Here is a 14,463-nt window from a genome sequence, read left to right on the forward strand (position 1 = left end):
CCAATTATTTCTTCACAGGAATATCTTCGAGTGCTCATTTTATCGGGTGCGCGTCCAGCGCTCCCGATGGGAGTAGCCCCTGAGTCTGGACACGAGCACTTGTGATCGAGTGCAGACTCAAGTCCGATCATCCGATAACTTTTACATTTCTTTGAATGCTCCAAGCGTTCCTTACGACGTCACAGATGACGTTGTTGTTACTTTGATTTTGACTGACAAGACGCGACCCGTTCCGTCCTACCTCTGCATAGCTCTGTTTTTTAAGCAATATCTGCCTTTCTCGTACAGTTACCAAGGCGCCTCCTCAATTTCCGCAATCATCAATGAAAAAAGGCCCCCTTAATGGACTGGTAGCAACAACGCGTGCCCACGCAGTCCTCAAATTCTCCCTTTCTTAAAACCTTCAAAGGACAAAATCTTTTTGGTTTCCTCCATATTCACCATAGCATCTTCCTGCCCTTCTTCTTCCCCTCTCTTTCGCAACTGCTGCGCCGCCACCACCGCTTTTCAGATCTTCCCCAGATCTCGCAATGGTGAAGAAGAAGAACCTCACTGCCGCCGCCAGTTCCATGAGCGGTGGCGCCGCCGCCAAAGCCTCCTCGAATCTTCCGAAGAAGAGCACTCCAGATGCTCCTCCCCCAGCTCCGGCACCGCCAGCGCCGCCAAGCTCGATAGCTAATCCTGGAGATTGGCTAGTGTCCTCCATCACGAAACATGATGAGAAGAGGGCCCGAAGCCTCGGGTTAATCTCCTCCGATGAGGGAAATGTGATTCTTCCAGGTGCGATTTCTCGGCCCAATCCCCCTGCTGGTTTTACCGTGATGTTCCTATCGTTCTTGTATCGGGGTCTCTCGCTTCCTGCCCACGAATTCCTTCATCGTCTTCTGCGGACTTACGAAATCCAACTGTGGCAACTCACCCCTAACTCAATCCTTCATGTTGTTGTGTTCATCACCCTCTGCGAGGCGTTCTTGGGCATTGAGCCCCACTTCGGGTTGTGGAAAAAGATCTTCTTCGTAAAGAGATACAGCAGTAGTAATGGATCTTTTGTCATCGGAGGAGTGGGGTTTGTTGTCCATTCAGAGGTTAACTATTTCAGCTTCCCAATGAGAGAATCCGTGCAAGGATGGAGACTGAAATGGTTTTATGTCAAGGATTCCTCAACAACCGAGTCCCAGCTTCCTTGCTTTGCCGACGTCCTTGAAGCCAAGCCTAAGAATTCTTGGAAGAACATTCTCTCTCCCGATGAAAGGACAGCAGCCGACGAGTTATTTTCCAAAATCCTTCGGATCAAAGAAGCCGATGGTCAAACTATGATCGGCACAGAGGTGGCAGCGGTGTTCTTGAAACGTCGAGTCCAACCAGTCATGGCCAGAGTTTGTCCGATGTGGTTGTATTCGGGTCCAAAGGATGAAACCAGGATAAATATTGCTGAACTATCGGAAAAGGAGCTGCTCGATGAAGTTCGTCGCCTTACTCTCTTTAGTCAAGAAGACTCGATCCCATTGATATCTTCTTATTCTCCTCTTGATGCTGATCATCCACCGTCAGAGGTTATTTTCCTTCTCATACTCTTATTACTCTGTTCCATTTAGTCGACATAATTACTATTGTTCTTATTTGTTCCTTTCTTCGACAGATCCCCGTAGTTTCTGAAAACCTGCATGATTCGCCAAATGATACTTCTGAGGGAAGAGGCTCCTCAGCCCCTGTTGATTTTCATACTGCCAAGTATACAGGCCCAGAGAGCGAACACAATGATCCGATGGATTCCAAAGCTGCCCACACCGATCTTCCTCCCTCAGCCAATGATTTGCGACACAGAGGGATCAGTGCGTGATGATGACGCTGATCGTGATACCTTTGTTAATGCAGCTGTGGAGGAGACCAGAGTTTCACCCGTGAAGAGATCAACCGGCGGCTTTGCCGATGAAGATGATCTCTTCGATATGTAAGCGCCTTTTTCCTAAGATCCACCTTTTTCCTTTATCATTCGCATTCCTTTCATAATTCCTGCCAACTATTCCCTTTTATAGGGATGAAGGTCTCATTGAGCCTCCATCCAAGAAGGCTAAATCTGGAGCCGTTCTGCCGGACGTCGCAGCTTCCGAAGCTTCGGCTCCTACTGCAGCCCCCGCGGCCCAGGTATCGACTGCTTCGTCCCTTTCTAGAGGGAGGGATATTCCTTCGGCTGCTGCCGCCATGATTCCTTCTTCAGGGAAACCCGTAAGTCTTTCTTGATCGCAACGCGAGTTTCTCAGAATGTGCCTTGTTTAACAATTCTTCGCCAAACACCTCTTTTTCTCTTTTCCTTAAGGATCTACGGGGTGTCATATCTTCTTTGGAGGCTTTTGCCTCTCAGTTTACTTCTCTGGAAGCGGACAAGGTTCGGCTGCAGGAGGAAGTTAGATCTTCTTCCTTGAAGTTGGATGGTGCCATTAAAAAGGCCGCCACAGCTCGCCAAGAAGTCGACTCCCTGAAGGAGGAACTGGGCAAGCTGAAGGAGAAGCTGAAAGAAGAGGAAGCGTCTAGGCTGGCCGCCGAGGCTCGGGCAACTGAAAAAGATGAACTCCTTCGCCAGTCTTCGTTGGCTTTGCTTGGTAATCTCTTTTTATGCTTCTCTGTTGATTATTGCACTTATGGTTTTGATTCTTTGTCAGTAATTCATTTTGTTCAATTCTCTTGCAAAGGCCGCCAACATCCCTGCCAATGCTTTGGATAGGATTCCAACAACTCTCCGGCAAACGGTGTGTCGATGACTCTCGCCTCCCACCAGCTTACACGGGAGCTTCTTGAAAAGGGGAAAGGTGCCATGGCGCGGATGCACTCGATGATCTTCCCCAAGATCAGTCAAGACAAGACTCTGGGGCAGCTGATCGACACCTTCGCAGTCGACACCAAGGAGGTTATCGAGGTATTCAAACGCACTTCGCGTACCTATGGTGCCCTCCTAGCCTTCCAACTTATGATGGGTCATGGCTTCAAGGCCGATATCGAAGAGATGTCCAAGGAGCTGCCGAAAGAGCAAGATGGGCGGTTTATTGATTTAAGCGTCTTCAAGGCGTCAGCCCTTAAGTGTGCACGCCAGCTCCTTGAGCTGGTTTCATCAAGGAAGACATCGGCTGGTCCCAGTTTATCGACTTGGACCCAAGCCCTTTGATTTTTGTAACAAACTTCTCTTTGAGCTGATGTGGAACAATGTTCTGTCGCAAAACTTATGTTTGTAATAAACTCCGTGTTAGCAATGTTGCTAATACACCCTTGCTATGATATTTTCACTTGCACTTCTCCCGATGGGAGTACTTTCTAATGCTGATGCGAAGTGATCCGTCATGCTTTTGATGCTTTTCCTTGCAGGTGTTCCCAGTGCCTGCATTTGTTGACGATTCTTCGGGTGCTCTTCCTGAAGATGATCAAATCCAACGTATGAAGGATCGGATCGCGCAGTTGGAAAAGGATCTGCGCAACACCTATGCCTTGGCTGCTATTATCAGGAAGAAGGGCGAGGTTGCATCCGATGTAGAGCGCTATGCTCTTACTGAACTGCATAAAGCCACTGAAAGTTTAAACTATAAGTTCCCTGGTCCTTGTGCTCATTACTCTTTGTCAAAAGCGTATTGCCTAATCTTCCGTTGATTCCTTTGCTAGTCATAGCTCTGAACCGTGCTGAAGAGAACAAGCGGATTCACGAGCGTGTGAACGCATTGACCCAGCTATCATCAGCCGAAGAGATTTTCTGGAGGGAGCACTCGAAAACTTCGGCTGTCGTGCAATTCCAAGATCGGGTCCAACAGGTCCATCATTTCTTCGACAAGTGCTACAAAGCTCTGAGGGTAATTTGGAAGATGATGTTCCCCTGGAACGCAGTCCCTCCTACGCTGTTGACTCTGATGTCTGAGTTTGAGAACACCAAGAAAATTCAAGACTTGGTGCGAGCTCAGGTTTTTGCAGGGGCCAGATTTACACTTGCCCTTGTCCTTGCATGGTATCCTTTGGCGAATCTGCTGTCTATCGCCAACGCAGTTGGTGATTTGAAGACGCTGTACCCGAAGGTAGCGCTACCCGCCAATATAATTGTTGACAAGCTTGAAGAGGATTCGAAGGTACCTGGAGAACGAGAAACTCCGCAAGAGTAATTCAGGGTTAAGTTTTTATTGTAAATAGGCTACTTTATCCAAGCATTTGGATTGTGTAGTTGAAACTTTAAGTTTGGTAGATACATGTATATGTACTTTTACCGTGTCGATGCCGTTGGCAAATTTTTTTTTAAGGAGCAAATCTTAATTGCCCGTTTGAACGTAAGTGTTCTTGTTGGTCAGGAAATTGTTTGAGTGATCAGCTCGTGTTGCAGGTCTTGCTAAACCCGTTGTATGCGCAACTTTGCTTTCAACCGATGTATGTTCTGACAGCTGCTCCCGAACGTATCGGGAGCATTAACTCTGTCGATGAGTCCGTTGTCCTTTGATATTTCCATAAGTAAAATATCGAACGTGGGTTGTATAATTCCAGACTCTTGCTATTTACGGCGCTCATAGAGGCATCTATAGCAGAGGAAAAGATCATCATCCTTGTTTATTTTTGCATCCTTTAGCACTCGTAGAGGCTTTTTCGGAGCACAATCTTTTGCCGCGCACTACATTGCACCATCGTTCACCGAGGGGTGTAAGCAAAGGTTACGATGATGCGGATTAGGTGCTCCAAATTACTACAATGCTTATCAAGGAATCAAAACTGAAGTTTTCATTAATAAGGTAAACACGGGACTAAAGGGCGAAAAAAGGGGGAGCCCTGCTGAAAATTAAAGGGAGAGCTAAACATTATTCGACTATTCTAAGCAAGGAAAAGGTTCTTCTTATCTTCTGGCTTGTCTACCACGTTAGCGGTTTTCGAAGCGTCGTTGATTGCAGTGGGGGTCTCGACAGCGATAGCCAATGTCTTGCGGTCTCCTAAGACTGTTGTGCCATCATCTGCCGAAATTTTTGCTGCCGAAGCTTCTGGAGCAAGGTCGGCTGGCTTCTTCTTGGTTTCCCTGACATGTTTCTCCTCCTTAATTTCACGTATCGATAGCCTGGGCGGAGGATCGACAATTTCTTGTTTTAACCCAAACTTCGCAGCAATCCTCTGAATGTCGCGATCACAATTATCCGAGCGTGAAAAACTTCCATAGACTGTGATGTTTGTCCCGTTGTTCCCATGCATTTTCAGCTTGAGGTATGCGTAGTGCGGTACAGCCATGAACTTGGCATAAGCTGGTCTCCCGAGTATAGCGTGATACTGTGATTCCCAGTTCACTACTTCAAACTCGATCTTTTCCTTCCTGAAGTTGTCGGTTTTGCCAAAGACGACGTTCAGGTAAACTTTGCCAAGAGAGTACGCCGGTGAAGTTGGGAGAATCCCGTGGAAGCAAGTGTCTGTTTCTTCTAGCATCCTCATGGTTATCCCCATACTTTTGATTGTGTCGACGAATATCAGGTTTAGCCCACTTCCACCATCCATGAAGACTTTGCTCATCTTGAACCCCCCGATTTGTGCCTCGACTACTAAGGCAGCGTGTCCTAGTTTTGGTATGGTCATCGGGTGATCTGCTCAACTGAACGTAATGTTCTGAGACGACCACTCGACATACTCAGGGATGTTCGTGATGATGCTTTCTGCCAGATTAATTTCTCGGGTAAGCTTCTTCATTTCTCTCCTCGAGACACCTATCCTATGGATCATGCTCATCTGCCCACGTGGTGGTGGAAACGCTTCATTGGGTTGATGAGGCTGAGCCTGCTGGACCTGGTGTTGGGGTGGTGGTGGTGGCGGAGGTGGTGGTTGCTGTTGCTTCTGCCGGATAAGTTTCTCCATGTCAAGGAACTGCCTACAATCTCTGAGCAGGTGACTTGACTTTGTTTTGTTGTCCTTGGAATCAATGTACGAGTGCAAGTAGCAAGGAGCGTTGATCTGCTCGGGGAAGGGTAGCTCGGGAGTCCTCTGTGGTCGCGGTTTGTAGTTGCCGCGGTTTCCAGAATTATTCCGGTTACCATCCTGCCGATCATCTCGTCTGTCGTCATCTCGATCGTCCTGCCGATCAGAATATCCTGCGGCTACCAGGTTACTATCGTCGTAGCTGCGGTTTTTCCCTTTTCTTGTGACGATCCCTTCGTCCACCCGAATCATGCTTCGGCTGGTCGTCATCTTCGTCATCACTGCGCTGTCGTGGCCTTCGTACATTGTCCTCGCCATCAGCCCAGCTGTTGGCGATTTCCATTAACTTGGTTATTGTTTTTGGTTTTTTACGCCCGAGTTCCTCTATGTAGCTTTCACGTCGGATGCCGTCGCTGAAGGCATCGATTGCTCTGTCGACAGAAACGTCTTCGGCAGTGTTTAAGAGTTTGGTGAATCTCCCGATGTATGCACGCATCGATTCCTTCTGCTTTTGCTGGCAATGCCGTAATTCCTCAATCCCAACGGGCCTTTTGTATGTTGCTTGGAAATTGGCAACAAAAGCGTCTACTAGGTCGTCCCATGATTTGATGGAACCTTTCGGCAGACCTCTCAGCCAAGCTCGTGCTGAGTCCTTTAGGTAAAGCTGCAAGCATTGCATTGCTGCTATCTGATTTCCTTTGTGCAGAATCACGGTCTACAGGTAGTCGTCTATGTAGGACCTCGGCTCCTGCTGCCCATCGTATTTGGCGGTGTCAGTAGGAGTGGGTTTGAACTTTCTGGGGGGCATCGCCTCGCGGATTTTGTAGCTTAAACAATCGGCCCCTGATGACCCACAAGTATAGGGGGTGTATCGTAGTATCTTCGATAAGTAAGAATGTCGATCCCAACGAGGAGCAGAAGGTGTTGACAAGCAGTTTCGATGAAGGATTCACTGTAAATGCTCACAGACAAGTATTCAGGGGGTTTTGATGTAACAGATGAATAAAGTACGAGTAAGTAAAGTGCGAGAGTAATAATTGCAGCGAGTGGCCCAATCCTTTTTAGCACAAAGGACAAGCCGGTTTGTTTACTTATAATGACCAAACGTTCTTGAGGACACACGGGGTTTTAGTCTAGTGCTTTCGCTTCCTACAGCTGATTAATCTTCATTGTTTTGATAAGTGTTGTGTGGGTGAACCTATGCTAATGCACCGCCCTTCCTAGGACTAATACATACTTGTGATTATACCCCTTGCAAGCATCCGCAACTACAAGAAAGTAATTAAGATAAATCTAACCACAACCTTAAACTCTGAGATCCTGCTATCCCTCCTGCATCGATATACCAACGGGGGTTTAGGTTTCTGTCACTCCGGCAACCCCGCAATTAGCAACCGAATACAAGATGCACTCCCCTAGGCCCATAAAGGTGAAGTATCATGTAGTCGACGTTCACATGACACCACTAGAAGAATAACACCACAACTTAAATATCATAACATTGAATATTACTCAACCATAATTCACTACTAACATTTAGACTTCACCCATGTCCTCAAGAACTAAACGAACTACTCACGAGACATCATATGGAACATGATCAGAGGTGATATGATGATGGATAACAATCTGAACATAAACCTTGGTTCAATGGTTTCACTCAATAGCATCAATAACAAGTAGAAATCAACACCGGGAGAGTTTACCCTATCAAACAATCAAGATCCAACCCGAATTGTTACAGCGGTGACGAGGTGCAGCGGTGGAGATGGCGGTGATGATGATGGAGATGATGATGGTGGTGATGGAGATGATGTCCAGCTCGATGACGGTGACGATGGCGTCGATTTCCCCCTCCGGGAGGGAATTTCCCCGGCGGATTCCTGCCCGCCGGAGAGCTCTTTTCTCTCTGGTGTTCTCCGCCCCGCAGAGGCGGCTGTGACTCTTCGCGACTATCCTCTGGGGATTAGGTTTTCGGGACGAAGGAGTACGCAAAGAAAAGGAGGCGAGAGGGGGCTGTGGGCCCCCTCCTCACAGGGCGGCGCGGCCAGGGCAGGGCCCGCGCCGGCCTGTGAGGGGGGCCCATGGCGGCCCTCCTCGGCTCCCCCTTCTGGCTCCCTTCGTCATCTGGAAAAATAGGATTTTTCGTATAATTCCCGTCAATTGTTGATCTTCCGAAATATTGCATTCTGACGGTGCTTTTTCCAGCAGAATCCTGGCTCCGGTGCGCGATCCTCCAATAATCATGAAACATGCAAAATAGATGAAATAACATAAGTATCATCTCCAAATATGAAATATATCAATGAATAACAGCAAATTATGATATAAAATAGTGATGCAAATTGGACGTATCAACTCCCCCCAAGCTTAGACTTCGCTTGTCCCCAAGCGAAACTGAACTCGGTAAACAGGACCACATGTTTATGGAGTGAAGAGTCGATAAATCAAATACGGACAAGAAGCATCATATTCATTCACACAAGACATTCTAGTGAACAACTTCCTCATATAACTCAACTTGAAACAAGTATAAGGTAATCACAAATAAAGGTGCATAAGAAATCATAGTTGGTGATGGCAAACTTTGTTCTTGGTCAGAGAACAGTTAACAGATTATACTTATCTATGGAGCCGCGCTTTCATATTAAAGCTTATGGTAAACTTGCATACTCAATCATAGTAATCATTGATAACTTTCAAAGCTATATTCATTCAGATAAAACTTGTACTAAACAAGGAAGAGTAAAAGACATGATGAAGTAAATCACAATATAATGGTTTGATCACAACAACTCAAATGCTTGCTTAAGATGGAGGGGAATAGGTTTACTGACTCAACATAAAGTAAGAGACAGACCCTTCGCAGAGGGAAGTATGGATTACTATTTTTGTGCTAGAGCTTTTCATTTTGAAAACAAGAAACAATTTTGTCAACGGTAGTAATAAAGCATATGTGTTATGTATAAGACATCTTATAAGTTGCAAGCCTCATGCATAGTATACTAATAGTGCTCGCACCTTGTCCTAATTAGCTTGGGTTAACACAGATTATCATTGCATAGCATATGTTTCAACCAAGTGTCACAAAGGGGTACCTCTATGTCACTTTGTACAAAGGTCTAAGGAGAAAGCTCGCATTGGATTTCTCGCTTTTGATTATTCTCAACTTAGACATCCATACCGGGACAACATAGACAACAGATAATGGACTCCTCTTTAATGCATAAGCATTCAACAACAATTATTATTCTCATAAGAGATTGAGGATTAGCTGTCCATACTGAAACTTCCACCATGAATCATGGCTTTAGTTAGCGGCCCAATGTTCTTCTCTAACAGTATGCATACTCAAACCATTTGATTGTGAAAACCGCCCTTACTTCAGACAAGATGAACATGCATAGCAACTCACATGATATTCAACAAAGGTAAAAGAGTTGGTGGCGTCCCCAGAAAACATGGTTACCGCTCAACAAGCAACTTACTAAGAAATAAGACACATAAGTACATATTCTTCACCATGATAGTTTTTAAACTATTTGTCCCATGAGCTATATATTGCAGAGGTAAAGGATAGAAATTTTAAAGGTAGCACTCAAGCAATTTACTTTGGAATGGCGGAGAAATACCATGTAGTAGGTAGATATGGTGGACACAAATGGCATAGGTTTGGGTTGAGGTTTGGATGCACGAGAAGCATTCCCTCTCAGTACAGGTCTTTGGCTAGCAAAGTTAATTAGCAAGCACAAAAGTTGAGGGAAACAAACGAATATACATGTGATAGAAACAATCATGCATCTTTCTTGTAAGCACAAACAATTTTAACTTCGGAATAATAAGCTATGAGCTAACAAGAAAGGAAGACAATGAAACAACTATATATATTTCTCTTTTCTACTTAAACCTCAAGGTGTTGTTGCTATTGACCAATGCTAAGTTTGCCAAAACCAAATAGATTTACTCAATGTTCCGAAAGTGGTACCAATACTAAAATCAAGATCAATCATATAATAGAAATTGCAAACTAAAATAAGGTGTGCAATATGTAAATGATAAGACTTCTCATTAATATTTCATAACGATAACTCACCCCAAGGGATACATAGACAAACTAAAGGAGAGATACTTCCACACTGCAACCCATCTTATATGATAACTTCCCTACTCATGATATGACAATACTTGATAGTAAAAAGTAAAAGGTAGTGATGATGTGATACCGCGGCACTCCCCCAAGCTTGGAACAAACCAAGGGGACGCCAATACCGATGGTGAATTACTCCTTCGGTGGTGATGATGAATTCTTGACAAGCTTCTCAACAAGCTCCTGAAGCTCATCAATCTTGTACATGAGATTGCGGATCATCTCCGAGTTATGCTCGACGCGGTTAAGAAGTATGTCCGACGGTGAGTCCCAACTCTTGGAGTTATTTCCCCACTCTTCAGTTTCAGGCTTCATCCTTCCTGCAGTGTGATACGTCCAATTTGCATCACTATTTTATATCATAATTTGCTGCTATTCATTGATATATTTCATATTTGGAGATGATACTTATGTTATTTCATCTATTTTGCATATTTCATGATTATTTGGAGATCGCGCACCGGAGCCAGGATTCTGCTGGAAAAAGCACTGTCAGGATGCAATATTTCGGAAGATCAGCAGTTGACGGAAATTATATGAAAAATCCTATTTTTCCAGAAGACGAAGGGAGCCAGAAGGGGGAGCCGAGGGGAACCGAGGTGGGCCCACCTCATAGGCCGGCGCGGCCCAAGGCCTGGCCGCGCCGCCCTGTGAGGAGGGGGCCCACAGCCCTCTCTCGCCTCCTTTTCTTCGCGTACGTCTTCGTCCCGAAAACCTAAGCCACAGAGGATAGTCGCGAAGAGTCACAGCCGCCTCTGCGGGGCGGAGAACACCAGAGAGAAAAGAGCTCTCCGGCGGGCAGGAATCCGCCGGGGAAATTCCCTCCCGGAGGGGGAAATCGACACCATCGTCACCGTCATCGAGCTGGACATCATCTCCATCACCATCGTCATCATCTCCATCATTATCACCGCCATCTCCACCGCTGCATCTCGTCACTGCTGTAACAATTTGGGTTTGATCTTGATTGTTTGATAGGGGAAACTCTCCCGGTGTTGATTTCTACTTGTTATTGATGCTATTGAGTGAAACCATTGAACCAAGGTTTATGTTCAGATTGTTATTCATCATCATATCACCTCTGATCATGTTCCATATGATGTCTCGTGAGTAGTTCGTTTAGTTCTTGAGGACATGGGTGAAGTCTAAATGTTAGTAGTGAATCATGGTTGAGTAGTATTCAGTGTTATGATATTTAAGTTGTGGTGTTATTCTTCTAGTGGTGTCGTGTGAACGTCGACTACACGACACTTCACCATTTATGGGCCTAGGGGAATGCATGTTGTACTCGTTTGCCAATTGCGGGGTTGCCGGAGTGACAGAAACCTGAGCCCTCGTTGGTACATCGATGCAGGAGGGATCGCAGGATCTCAGAGTTTAAGGCTGTGGTTAGATTTATCTTAATTACTTTCTTGTATTTGCGGATGCTTGCAAGGGGTATAATCACAAGTATGTATTAGTCCTAGGAAGGGAAGTACATTAGCATAGGTTCACCCACACAACACTTATCAAAACAATGAAGATTAATCAGCTGTATGAAGCGAAAGCACTAGACTAAAATCCCGTGTGTCCTCAAGAACGTTTGGTCATTATAAGTAAACAAACCGGCTTGTCCTTTGTGCTAAAAAGGATTGGGCCACTCGCTGCAATTATTTGTCTCGCACTTTACTTACTCGTACTTTATTCATCTGTTACATCAAAACCCCCTGAATACTTGTCTGTGAGCATTTACAGTGAATCATTCATCGAAACTGCTTGTCAACACCTTCTGCTCCTCGTTGGGATCGACATTCTTACTTATCAAAGATACTACGATACACCCCCTATACTTGTGGGTCATCAAGACTATTTTCTGGCGCCGTTGCCGGGGAGTGAAGCGCTATTGGTAAGTGGAATTGGTAAGGAAAACCTTTATTGTTGTGCTGATTTTATTTACTTTGCTGCTATAAGTCATTATGGAGAGATCTTCTCTTCAATTTCTATTTGGGAAATCTACTACTACTGCAACGGTAGTGGATGAGGCGCCAGGTGAGGAAGTAATACCATATAAAATACCTATGAAAATTATTGAACGTGTTATGGATAACCGCTATGAAGGGGATGGAACTGTCCATCCTGGTGATCATTTACTGTTTTTACATGAATTATGCGGGTTATTCAAATGTGCAGGTATTGCTATGGATGAAGTTAGAAAGAAACTATTCTCTATATCGTTGTCTGGTAAAGCAGCGCACTGGTATAAATTGCTGAAGAATAGGGATTCTATTGATTGGGAGGACATTGTGCCTTTATTTTATTCCAAATTCTATCCTCCAAGTGAAATTCACAAAGATCGGAACCGCATATATAATTTCTGGCCTCATGATGGAGAAAGCATTGCCCAAGCATGGGGGAGATTGAAGTCTTTAATGCTCAAATGCCCCATTCATGAGCTTCCTGGTAATGTTATTATTGATAATTTCTATGCAAGACTTTCTTTTCAAGACAAGACCTTGCTGGATACTTCTTGTTCTGGATCATTTACACGCAACAAAGAAGAGTTTAAAAGGGACCTTCTTGATCGGATCCAGGAGAATACTGAAGGATGGGAGAACGACAAAGATAGAGAGTCAGGTATAAACTTTGATTATAAATGCATTGAGGTTTTTATGGATACTGATAAATTTCGTAATATTAGTGCTACTTATGGTCTTGATTCTCAAGTCGTTGCAAATCTTTATAAAGCTTTTGCCTCTCATTATGAATTGCCTAAGAAGAATTTTGATAAGTATCATGAATCGTATAAAGATAAAATTGATTCATCTATAAATAAATGTGTTGTAGTTGAAACTGTTGATCATGTTATTCCTGAAGCTTATATTGAAAAAACTCCTTTTCCTGCTAAAATGAAGGAGTACTCTGTTATAAATAGTGCGGTTCATAAAAGTGAAAAGAAACCTATAGAACCTGAAGAACAAATAAAAGTTGAACCTGCTGTTGCAATTATTAAAGATCTTGTGACTGAAAATGTGGAGGATGGTCATATTATTTTCTGTGAAGATGCCTCTAATATTGTTTCGCATCCTAATAAGTCTAGGAAAGCTAGTGTTCCTATGCTATCTGTTAGAATTGATGATCATTGTTATTATGGTTTATGTGATATTGGTGCAAGTATTAGTGCTATTCCTTATGAGCTTTACACGGAGATCATGCATGAAATTGGTTCTTGTGAACTTGAAGATATTGATGTGGTTATTCGACTGGCTAATAGAGAAACTATCTCTCCTATTGGTATTATTCGAGATGTGGAAGTTCTATGTGGTAAGATTAAATATCCTGCTGACTTTTTGGTACTTGGTTCTGCTGCTAGTAAATATTGTCCTATCATTTTTGGTAGACCTTTTCTAAATACTTGTGGAGCTATTATAGATTGTAAGAAAGAGAAAATTTTGACTAAATTTGCTGGTGAATCTTATGAGTTTAACTTCTCTAAATTTACCAAAACTCCTTATAAAGCTGATTTGCCTAATAATGATTTTAAAGTTGAACAATGTGCATCTATTGCTCTTGCTCCTAGTAATCCTTTGCAGCAACATTTGGAGAATAGTGAGAGTGAAGTTTTTAGGGAAGAAAGAGATGAGCTTGATGAAATTTTCCTTCGTCAAACTATTCTTAAGCATGATTTACCGGTGGAAGATCTGGGTACAACACCACCACCAAAGGAAGATCCTGTCTTTGATTTAAAACCATTGCCTGATAATCTTAAATATGCTCATATTGATGATAAGAAAATATATCCTGTTATTATTAGTTCTAAGCTTTCAGAGTTTGAAGAAGAAAGGTTATTGGAAATACTAAAGAAACACCGAGGTGCTATTGGCTACACTCTTGATGATTTGAAGGGGATTTCTCCCTCTATTTGCCAACATGCCATTAACATGGAAGATGATGCGAAGCCTGTTGTTGAACCTCAGCGTCGTCTAATTCCTAAGATGAAGGATGTGGTAAGAAATGAGGTATTAAGACTCCTTGAAGCTGGTATTATATATCCTATTGCTGATAGTAGATGGGTTAGTCATGTGCATTGTGTTCCTAAGAAAGGAGGAATGACTGTTGTACCTAATGATAATGATGAGCTCATTCCTCAAAGAGTAGTTGTAGGGTATAGAATGTGCATTGATTTTCGAAAAGTTAATAAAGTTACTAAGAAAGATCATTACCCTTTACCATTTATTGATCAAATGCTAGAAAGGTTGTCTAAAAATACTCATTTTTGCTTTCTTGATGGTTATTCTGGGTTTTCACAAATTGCTGTTAAAACTAAAGATCAAGAGAAAACCACTTTCACTTGTCCCTATGGAACTTATGCTTATAGACGTATGCCTTTTAGTTTATGTAATGCTCCTGCTACTTTTCAAAGATGCATG

Source organism: Lolium perenne, chromosome 2 (assembly GCF_019359855.2).
Source record: "Lolium perenne isolate Kyuss_39 chromosome 2, Kyuss_2.0, whole genome shotgun sequence".
In the NCBI taxonomy this organism is placed as follows: domain Eukaryota; kingdom Viridiplantae; phylum Streptophyta; class Magnoliopsida; order Poales; family Poaceae; genus Lolium; species Lolium perenne.